Genomic DNA, 8,367 nt, shown 5'->3' on the forward strand with positions numbered 1-8,367 from the left:
GCTGCAGATTGCGACTCGAGTAGTGTGAGAAAGAGCATCCAGTGCTCGGGAGGGAGGAACTAATAGAAGGACTCAGCTGGAAGGGACCGGCAGAGATCATCTGTCCAACTGTCTGATCACTTCAGGGCTGAATTGTTTCCTAGAAACCAGCTTTACTTTAAATCAAGTACTTTAAAATCTTTAAAGTACGCCAAGTGCTATTAAAAACAAATTCCTTGCTAATAAAATCCTGACTTCTTACCTGTGGCCGATTCTCATCCCTTTAGTGCCCTCGAGGAGCCAGAGAGGCAGTGGGAGCTGCGGGGCAGTGTGCTGTGGTGCCCGCGAGCCACAGCTGGGGTGAGGGGACACAGTGACAGTTGTGACTTGCACAACAGAAAAAAAGATATTTTTCCATACAACAAGCCAAAACATCAAGTAATTGCACTCTGTCTACCCAGTGAGTTGATGCAATATCCTTTTGAAGAGGGGCAGGGGGGGAATAGAAGTGACATTATCTCCTTGGCACATTACCTGTAGTAAATATAGGACAGTTTGCCCATTTCTAGCAGCTTTTATAACTCACAGTAGGTTGCCCTGCACTGAACAGGCTGCTGGGTGTGATCTGAGTCATCCTGCGGTGGAAGCACACCTGAAACCTGCACCATTCAGCCCATCAAAGCAAGACCTACCCAAGTCTGACTTCTAACCGTGCTTTCTCCCAAGAGCATCGCTCACCTGAAGCCCTGCCTTGTTTCGGTGTTCCTGGAATTTGGGGGGTAACAAGGGCCTTGCGGTTGCGTTGGCCTGTTACTAACAAAATGCTGTTTCATGCTTCTGACTAAACTAAATCGTTAAGGTGGCCCAGTGCAGCTGGGGCCAAGGGATGGTGGATGAGCTTTCCGTGGGGCTGGAGACTGTGGTAGAGGAAACTCTCTGCTCTTCTCCAAGGGTTTAATCCTGCTCTTCCCCAACAACTCCTCTCCTGCTGTTTGCTGCAGGCCTGCACCTGCGTTTCTAAGCCTGGCTGAGGTTTACGTGCAGGAATTAGTGCTAAAATTCCTTTAAAATGGGGTGGAAATTAAAACAGAATTTTACTACTGAGAGTTATTGTTTTGTTAGTGTAAAGGAGATCTGCACCAGCTGCAAAGCACTGCTTGTCAAAACTACTTGGAGCCAGCTACGATGTGTGTTAAAACTGTGTCTTATGGTAGTGGAGTGTTAGGGTAGAGCAGCCCTCGCTCGTGCAAGTGTCAGTCAAGAGCAAAGCTCTTCGCATGGTGTGCATCGCCCGGAGATGTGCGACTACCTGGGGTGCTGCATTATTAACCTGATCAGCTAGAACTTAAACTGCCTTGCAAATAAATAATACTGGATGTGGTGCTAATAGTACCTAGCGTTGCGTTTTAATGCATTTTAACTCAAATAAAGAGATGCTATTGTAACTGGAAAGCCGCAGAAGAGCTGCCGCGTAAGGATGTGTTCTGCAGAACCGAGAAACTCAGTGAGTAACAACTGGATAAAGGATGTTTCTGATGATTGATTTGAATCCTGGCGAGATCGGAGAACCAAAAACTCATCTGAGCTTCTGGAAATTGCCTTTTTACGTCCTACTGGATTGCCAGGCTGCAGAGCAGACCTGATGCCACAGGACTGAGCCCTCCCTGCGCTGGGACGAGGTCTCCAGTTGCGGCAGCGTGCTTTGGGAAGGTGGCGGAAGGCAGGACCCATCCCTGGGGTGCAGAATTCCTCACCCAGGGTTATCCATCCCGAACCCTTCAGCGGTACTGCGTTCACCTCCGAAAGTGAAGTAAGTTCATTTTAATTTTGTTTTGCAATGCTTTTCCGGGAATGAAGACTGGACGGCACAGGAAGCTGAGGCACAGCAATGACCACTGCCTGCGCTCTCAGCTCCTGCTGCTCTTCAACCACAACCTTATCTCACACTTTTATCTGAGGGAGGGCTCTCTCAGTGTATCGCACTTCTTTCTTTTTTTATTCTTTTTCAGCTAATAAGCCTTCCTTTATAACTTCTCAAAAGCTAAAATATTTTTTAAACCTCTCCCGCCATAGGCTGTGTTTTTCACATGTGATGCTGTTCTGTGTAGTGTTTTGTCAACAAAAATGAAGCAAAAAGGTAAGCTTATTTCCATGGTGTAATTTGGAGATTGCTTGGTACACCCAGTAGCCTTCTGGCCACCGGGAAAATGATTTGCACCTGCTGCTGCCGTTGTCAAATTCTAGCTGTTGAATTTTTTCGCAATTTATTTGAAGCATGCAGTTTTTGGAAGGTAATCTTTAAGCTGAGGCAGAGCAACCATTATTTTGATGTGTTTGAAATTGCAAGCAGCTTCGGGGGGGGGCGGCGGGGGGAGACGACTGTGGCTTTTCAAGGATAATGTGTCTGGATTTAAGGAGAGTGGAGGAGGTGTGGGTTAGTGCTGACTTAGCAGCGAGTTCGGTTCGATGGGCCTCGTGCTTAGCTGAGAGGGGGATTGCTGGCAGCCCAGGTCAGAGAGATAACATGGATGATGCTTTTACAGATAGCGGAGGGGGAGAGAGGCAGCGATGGGACTTTCCCATTTTTTCTGTTTTATTTCTTTACTCGTGGTGGGTGGTTAAAATCGCGCTCGGTCAAGGGTCGAGGAGGTCTCTGCTGAGATCTGTCTTGCGCTGAAGTTTTAGACCCTGTCATAAGGATGGAGTAGGAACATTTAATTGCAAGCAATAAAAATTGAAAAATCTTGCATGTGAAGTGTATCACAGATAAAATATGCTTCAAGATATGAGAGCCCAGTACTTATGGAAGATATTAGGATGAAGATTGTGCTTCTGCCAAGAATATTAGCTCCAGATTTTTTTTTTTTTTTTTCTTCCATTGCCTTTGAGAATACTCCAAGCATTGTAGTTTAAAAGCTTCAAAGTCTGGATGAAGATTCAAATAACTTAGAAAATTGGATATAGAGAAATAGGGTTGGTTCAGGATTGTTTCTTACCAAAATTAGATTGGGTTTATGGTCTTTGGGAAATACATTCTTTTATACCTTTTACGTAAGGTTATTGTCAATGGTAACCGTATTTCTAGTCTATGGATTACTGATGGACTGATCAAGCAAATGATTTAATACTCACCATTTCTTCCACTGACTTTTTTTTAAAAGATGGGATTTTAAAATGATTTTTCCATTCTGTCCTGTAGTTAGTGCTATCATTATTAGAAGGGTGTGGGTTGTTTTAATAAGAATATATTCTTTGCCTACTACAGCTCATGGCATTTGTGACTAAAGGATGTGACTAACAGCTCTGTATATCTTTGAAAAAAAAAAAAAGCTTAAAATATTTCAACTATGATAAACAGGTACTGTAATCGCAGTGTCTGTTGTATTTCCCCACTCTGATAAAGTCATGGGAAGAAATAATTTACATGCTGAAGTTATCTGACTGTTTCCTTTGGGTCAAATTCTGTGGGCTAGACTTGTACAAGTCTTCTCTCTAATGTAACTGAGAGCAGGAGGGCTTCAGCCAGTGATTTCAGATTGCTGAATCGTATCAGTAATCATCCTAAATTATGCCTCTTCTGTTTTCCATAGAAGCATTGACATTAAATATAACCTGCATCAGAGTCTTTATTTTTAAGAACTTTGCCCAGCTTTGGTTGTTTTATCATGGTACAAACTCTGATGTGTTAAAAGGTGCCGGGGCAATGGGGTGGTATTAATTTTTCGCTCGTTTGATAAGTTTTGCTTGGTGGTTTCGGCCTGTAGAAGTATGAGGAACAGCCGAGCATGGATTTGATCTTGAGGAGTTTGTGGATGACTTGAGGCTTGTAGGGCCCCACCATCGGGAGTGGTGAACCTCTTGCAAACCTCTTGTCCCCCCACACCTGAGCCCTGAAGCTTCACTGGCGCAAACTAGGGGCAGGCTGAGAGAAAGTCTTACTTGGCCATCATTTACTTGATTTTTTGAAGTGATGCAAGAAAGCTGAAAGTAAAGGAAGGCCCAATTGTCCTGCCAGTTGCCATGTTTTGTGACGTTCATCCAGCAAGCGTTGGAAGCCCAGGAAGTAAAGATAGATTTAGAATCTGCACCCAAATTCTGATTTAGCTATCGGAGCAGATACCTGCTTGTTTCCAGTTAAAACCCCCTGCGATGTTTTCTGAATACGACACCCCACTCGTGATCCAGGTGCTGTTGCTCGTGCTTGGGGGGGTTGGCAGAACCAGGCAGGAGCTGGCTGCGGGGGCAAGGGGGGAGCCCCCAGGGTAGTGCCCGGCCATGCCCAGGCGCCCGACGAGCGTGTTGGAGCCAGTGGGTGTGCGGGTGTGCAACTTCAGGTCCCGCTCCCCCGGGACCCCCAACCTGGGTACCCACAGCAGGTCAAATGGGGGGTGGTAGGAGATGTCAGCACGCTCCCGTCTGAGCATCGGAAACTTCTCACACGTGCTCTGGAAACCTTCGGGAAGAAGGCAGTGATGAAACAGCATGTGAAGCTGTTTGGAAGCACGTGGCGAGACCACTTTACGTTCCTCCTTTGCAATTCTGACAAATATCCCATTAGTTTGCAAACTGCGGTTAAGTTATCGAGTGTTTTATCCATAAGCCTTATGTAACAAACTGGGGCATCACTGTTTTCCCTATCCAGAGATGTGGAGCTTTTCTGTGCATCGTAGCCACGGTGGTCTAAGAGCAAGTCCAAGGCCCAGTTTTCAAAAAGAAATAGTATTTTTCATTGCACAAATAATTTGAGATAATGGGCAAAGCAAGCTGGGTAAACAAACATTGATTCTCATGATCTGGAGTTATTTAGGTTGTGTGAGTGCTGGCAGAGGAGGCCTGGCCCTACTTGGTGCTGTGAAAGGGAAACCTGTGTGTACAGGAAACATGTATGGGAAATGCTATAATTTCAACTTAAATGCATTCGTAAATCTGGTGAGGAAAATGCTGCTACCTACCTAATCTGAACGTTCAAGATTTAATTCTGAATTGGTTTCCTTTTCTGCATTTGCTCAATGCAAGGGCTGCAAGTAGATGTATTGAAAAGTAAACATCTATACAGTGATAATGACCTAGAGTTACGAGTGGGTAGGAGTGAGAGTAGGTGGTTGGGGTATTTTTTCCCCTCTTAATGAACTTAAAAAAAACAAATATGAATCATGCTGGGGATGCTACAGGAGTTTCTGTTCAAGTCAATGAGATACCACAGTTTCCGAGGTAAGCCCAAGTGTCATGTTCAGAATTTTAACAGTTAAATTGAATGACATGAAAGTTAATAAGTTGGAGGAGCTTCTGGTGTAGGCTGGGGGCTCAGTGGAAAAACCCAAACGTATCTCAGCAAACCTGACCACAGGAGGTAATAGAAAGACATTCTCCACTAAGAACCCATTAAAATCATGGATTCCTGCAGAATAAATGTCTTTCTGATGACAGTGCTACTCTTGTCAGCCATCCCAGTTCATACACTGACTGATGTAGTTGTCCCTGGTTTTGTGAGATTCTGCGAATATGGGTCAGCCCTTAAGGTGTGTGTTTGAACAGGGCAGCTGCAGAAAATCTTGGGGTTTGATCTATTCTTTCTCAGGGTTGGACTGGAACACTTTTGTTCATCTCTAGGGTTTGTGAAGCTAAATTAAGTGCTCTTCAGTTGCTTGCGGTTTTTTAAACTGAATTGTTCTTTGAAATAGCTGGGCTGGGCAGGTAAAGGAGCTGCATCCCCTCAAGTTCCCCCCTGGGACTAAGGTAAAATCACAGATAAGTAACATTAAACAGTGGCTTCAAGAATTAAAAATATTGGCAGATATCCAGTTTAAGTGTGGCTTGTTTTAAGCCTGGTGCTTTTTAAAGTCTTCTGGAAGGTGAGGTGGAGCTGAGTATATGTGCAAATTCAGGTATTACTCAGCAGCTGCTCCGAGTGGAAGGTTAGTAGTTGGTTGCATTTACCGTACGTGCTGTGAATAATTCAAGCACAGTGATTCAGCAGGTTCGTGTCTTTGTGTAGGTCCCAACCTTCCCCACACCACAGGAACTCATCCTTTACCTGGTTGTTGGAATATGGCACTTCAGAGCCCTGCTGCATTTCAAATCACGTTGATGCTTCAAGTGTTTTCATAGGCTTTGAGCTTTGTCAACAGACCATTTCATTGCAGTTTTCAAAGATCAGTGCGATGTGGGTGTTCCCAAAGCTCTCGTCTTGCATGGGATGCAGAAAGATGCAGTCAGCTAAACCGAGACCCGTGCCACCCCGTCTTCACTGCTGTTTTAACTGGGAGAGGCCTGATGGTTCGGGGCCTTCTGAACGTGCTAGAAAGCTATTTATGTTTGGACTGAAGCATGAAAACAGGACAGTTGTTTTTCTCCGTGTGGCTTATAAATGCTGTGTCTCTTTCTCCCTTGTACCACCTTTTGGTCAGCTGCAAAAATCAGTTCTGACATCCCACTCCAGCTTGGATACTGGTTAGTGATTATGGCATTATGGGAAGTGATGCAGACCTCCTGGTCTGTGTGTGTATATGAATTTTATCTGGTTTTACATGTGCAATAAACCCCACTTCCATGACAACTCATTTCCATGATTGTTAGTGACTTCAGCACAAATCCTTGTCCAAAACCTATAGACATTAGGTAGGTGGTGAGTACAAGAGTGGTGAAACACGTTCAGTGGCAGCAAAGGTCTAAGCACTGAGATAAGATTTATATTGCAAACAGGTATCTGTGATATTTCTGCATTAGAAGACCATTTGGTGACTTTGCCATATTTTATCACAGTAGTTTCAAATTCCTGTCTCAGCCTTTTGCTGGAAAAACTATATTTCTGTCCTTATTTGGAGAAGTCTGGGTTCCCTCATCTTCTCTAAGTCTTGGGGGCAATACCCTTGAAATCTGTAGTGCCTGTGAATCCCCCTGTATCACTGCTGCCTGTACACATGGAAACCAGCATCAGGCAAGCAACCCTTAGGAGACCCGTCATCCATGGCCTCTTCTATCTGGCATCTTGGTATTGCTATTGCAGACTGGGAGAACTGGTATTGCTGTGACCAGAATTGCTCTTAACTACTAGTTTGAGATAGTCTGCATTTTAAAAAAAACTTTATGTCTCTTCTTTAGACTTGACTGTTTTGCAAAGATATAAATATGTATCAGAAAAACAGCATCTGGCACTTGGTTTGTACTGATTTACACAGAGCTACTCGAGGTCTCATGCAAGGAATATGATGTCCTGTGTTTTTTTTAAAGCATATGATTCAGCACCTGTTTGTGTCTAGACAAAAACTGTATAAATGCTGCATACAGAAAAGATCTGAAAAATTCAAAGCAAAAGCTATTCAGTGTGCTGGGAGAAGATACAGTGACCGCAGTGGCAGGCACATGAAACCTCAAGGTTTGTTTGGTCAGGTTCATGTTAAAGCTCATCGTAAACCAGTAGAAATTAACAGCAAGGATTTTAGTGCTGGCGAGTTTGGGGAGATGGTGTGAACAGTGGGTGCCAGGTCTCTTCCCCGCCCGGGGGTTGCTCTGCAGGGTCGTGCTGGGTCTCGTAAATCCCCACTGAATGTCCCAACCCTCGAGCCACCCGGCAGCACCCACCTGCAGGGACCCTTTCCCCAGCCCCCGGCCCCAAAGCATTTCCCTGATCTCATGGTCTGTGGGTCAGGGTTGGGTTTTCTGTCCCCTTGTGCAAAAAACCCACAAACTTCAAGCCTTGCCACATATCCCTGGTGACATAATGACATTCTACATTTGATAACTGCATGATAGAAATGACAATACTTGGCCGTGCTTGTTATACAAAGTTTTAATTGCTGTGTACCGTTTTAATTAGCCTGCTTGTATTAACACTTAGCAAAGAAGCTGATTTATAGCAGCCATTCCTTCCCCCCGCGCTCCCCGCTGCCCGGGCAGCTCTTCCCTAGCGCAAGCGTTTGCCATATTTCCATGGGTCAGGGCAGCTGCATTTGCCGTCCAGATACGAACCCGACTCACTTCTCACGATGTTGTTGCAGTCCTGCTTCTCGTTGACCCATTTCAAGAATTCTTCCAGGCTCTCTTTAAATCGTGAGAAATTTGTTCTTGCCATCTCTGAGCATCTTTCATCATTGGATGAAGATTTCTAAGGGAAAAGAGCAGATACTGATGCACGAGTTACGGAGCAATTCCACCCAAATGCTGCACGTTCTCTGTGGCTTCCTCAGCTCACTGGGATGGAGGATGAAGCTGGCTAGCCGCCCTTCACCATCCCCAAACCATTTCACACAGTTCTTGCAAGTTATTAGCCAAATAAGACCTTGTTATTTATTTTTGACTTCCACAGCACTGCTGATTTTTCTTTTTTTTTTTTTTTTTTTTTTTTTTTTTTTGGGGGGGGTGGGGGAGTTATCTGCCAAAATGGAAGAA

This window comes from Tyto alba, unplaced genomic scaffold (assembly GCF_018691265.1).
Source record: "Tyto alba isolate M040663 unplaced genomic scaffold, T.alba_DEE_v4.0 Super-Scaffold_17, whole genome shotgun sequence".
In the NCBI taxonomy this organism is placed as follows: Eukaryota; Metazoa; Chordata; class Aves; order Strigiformes; family Tytonidae; genus Tyto; species Tyto alba.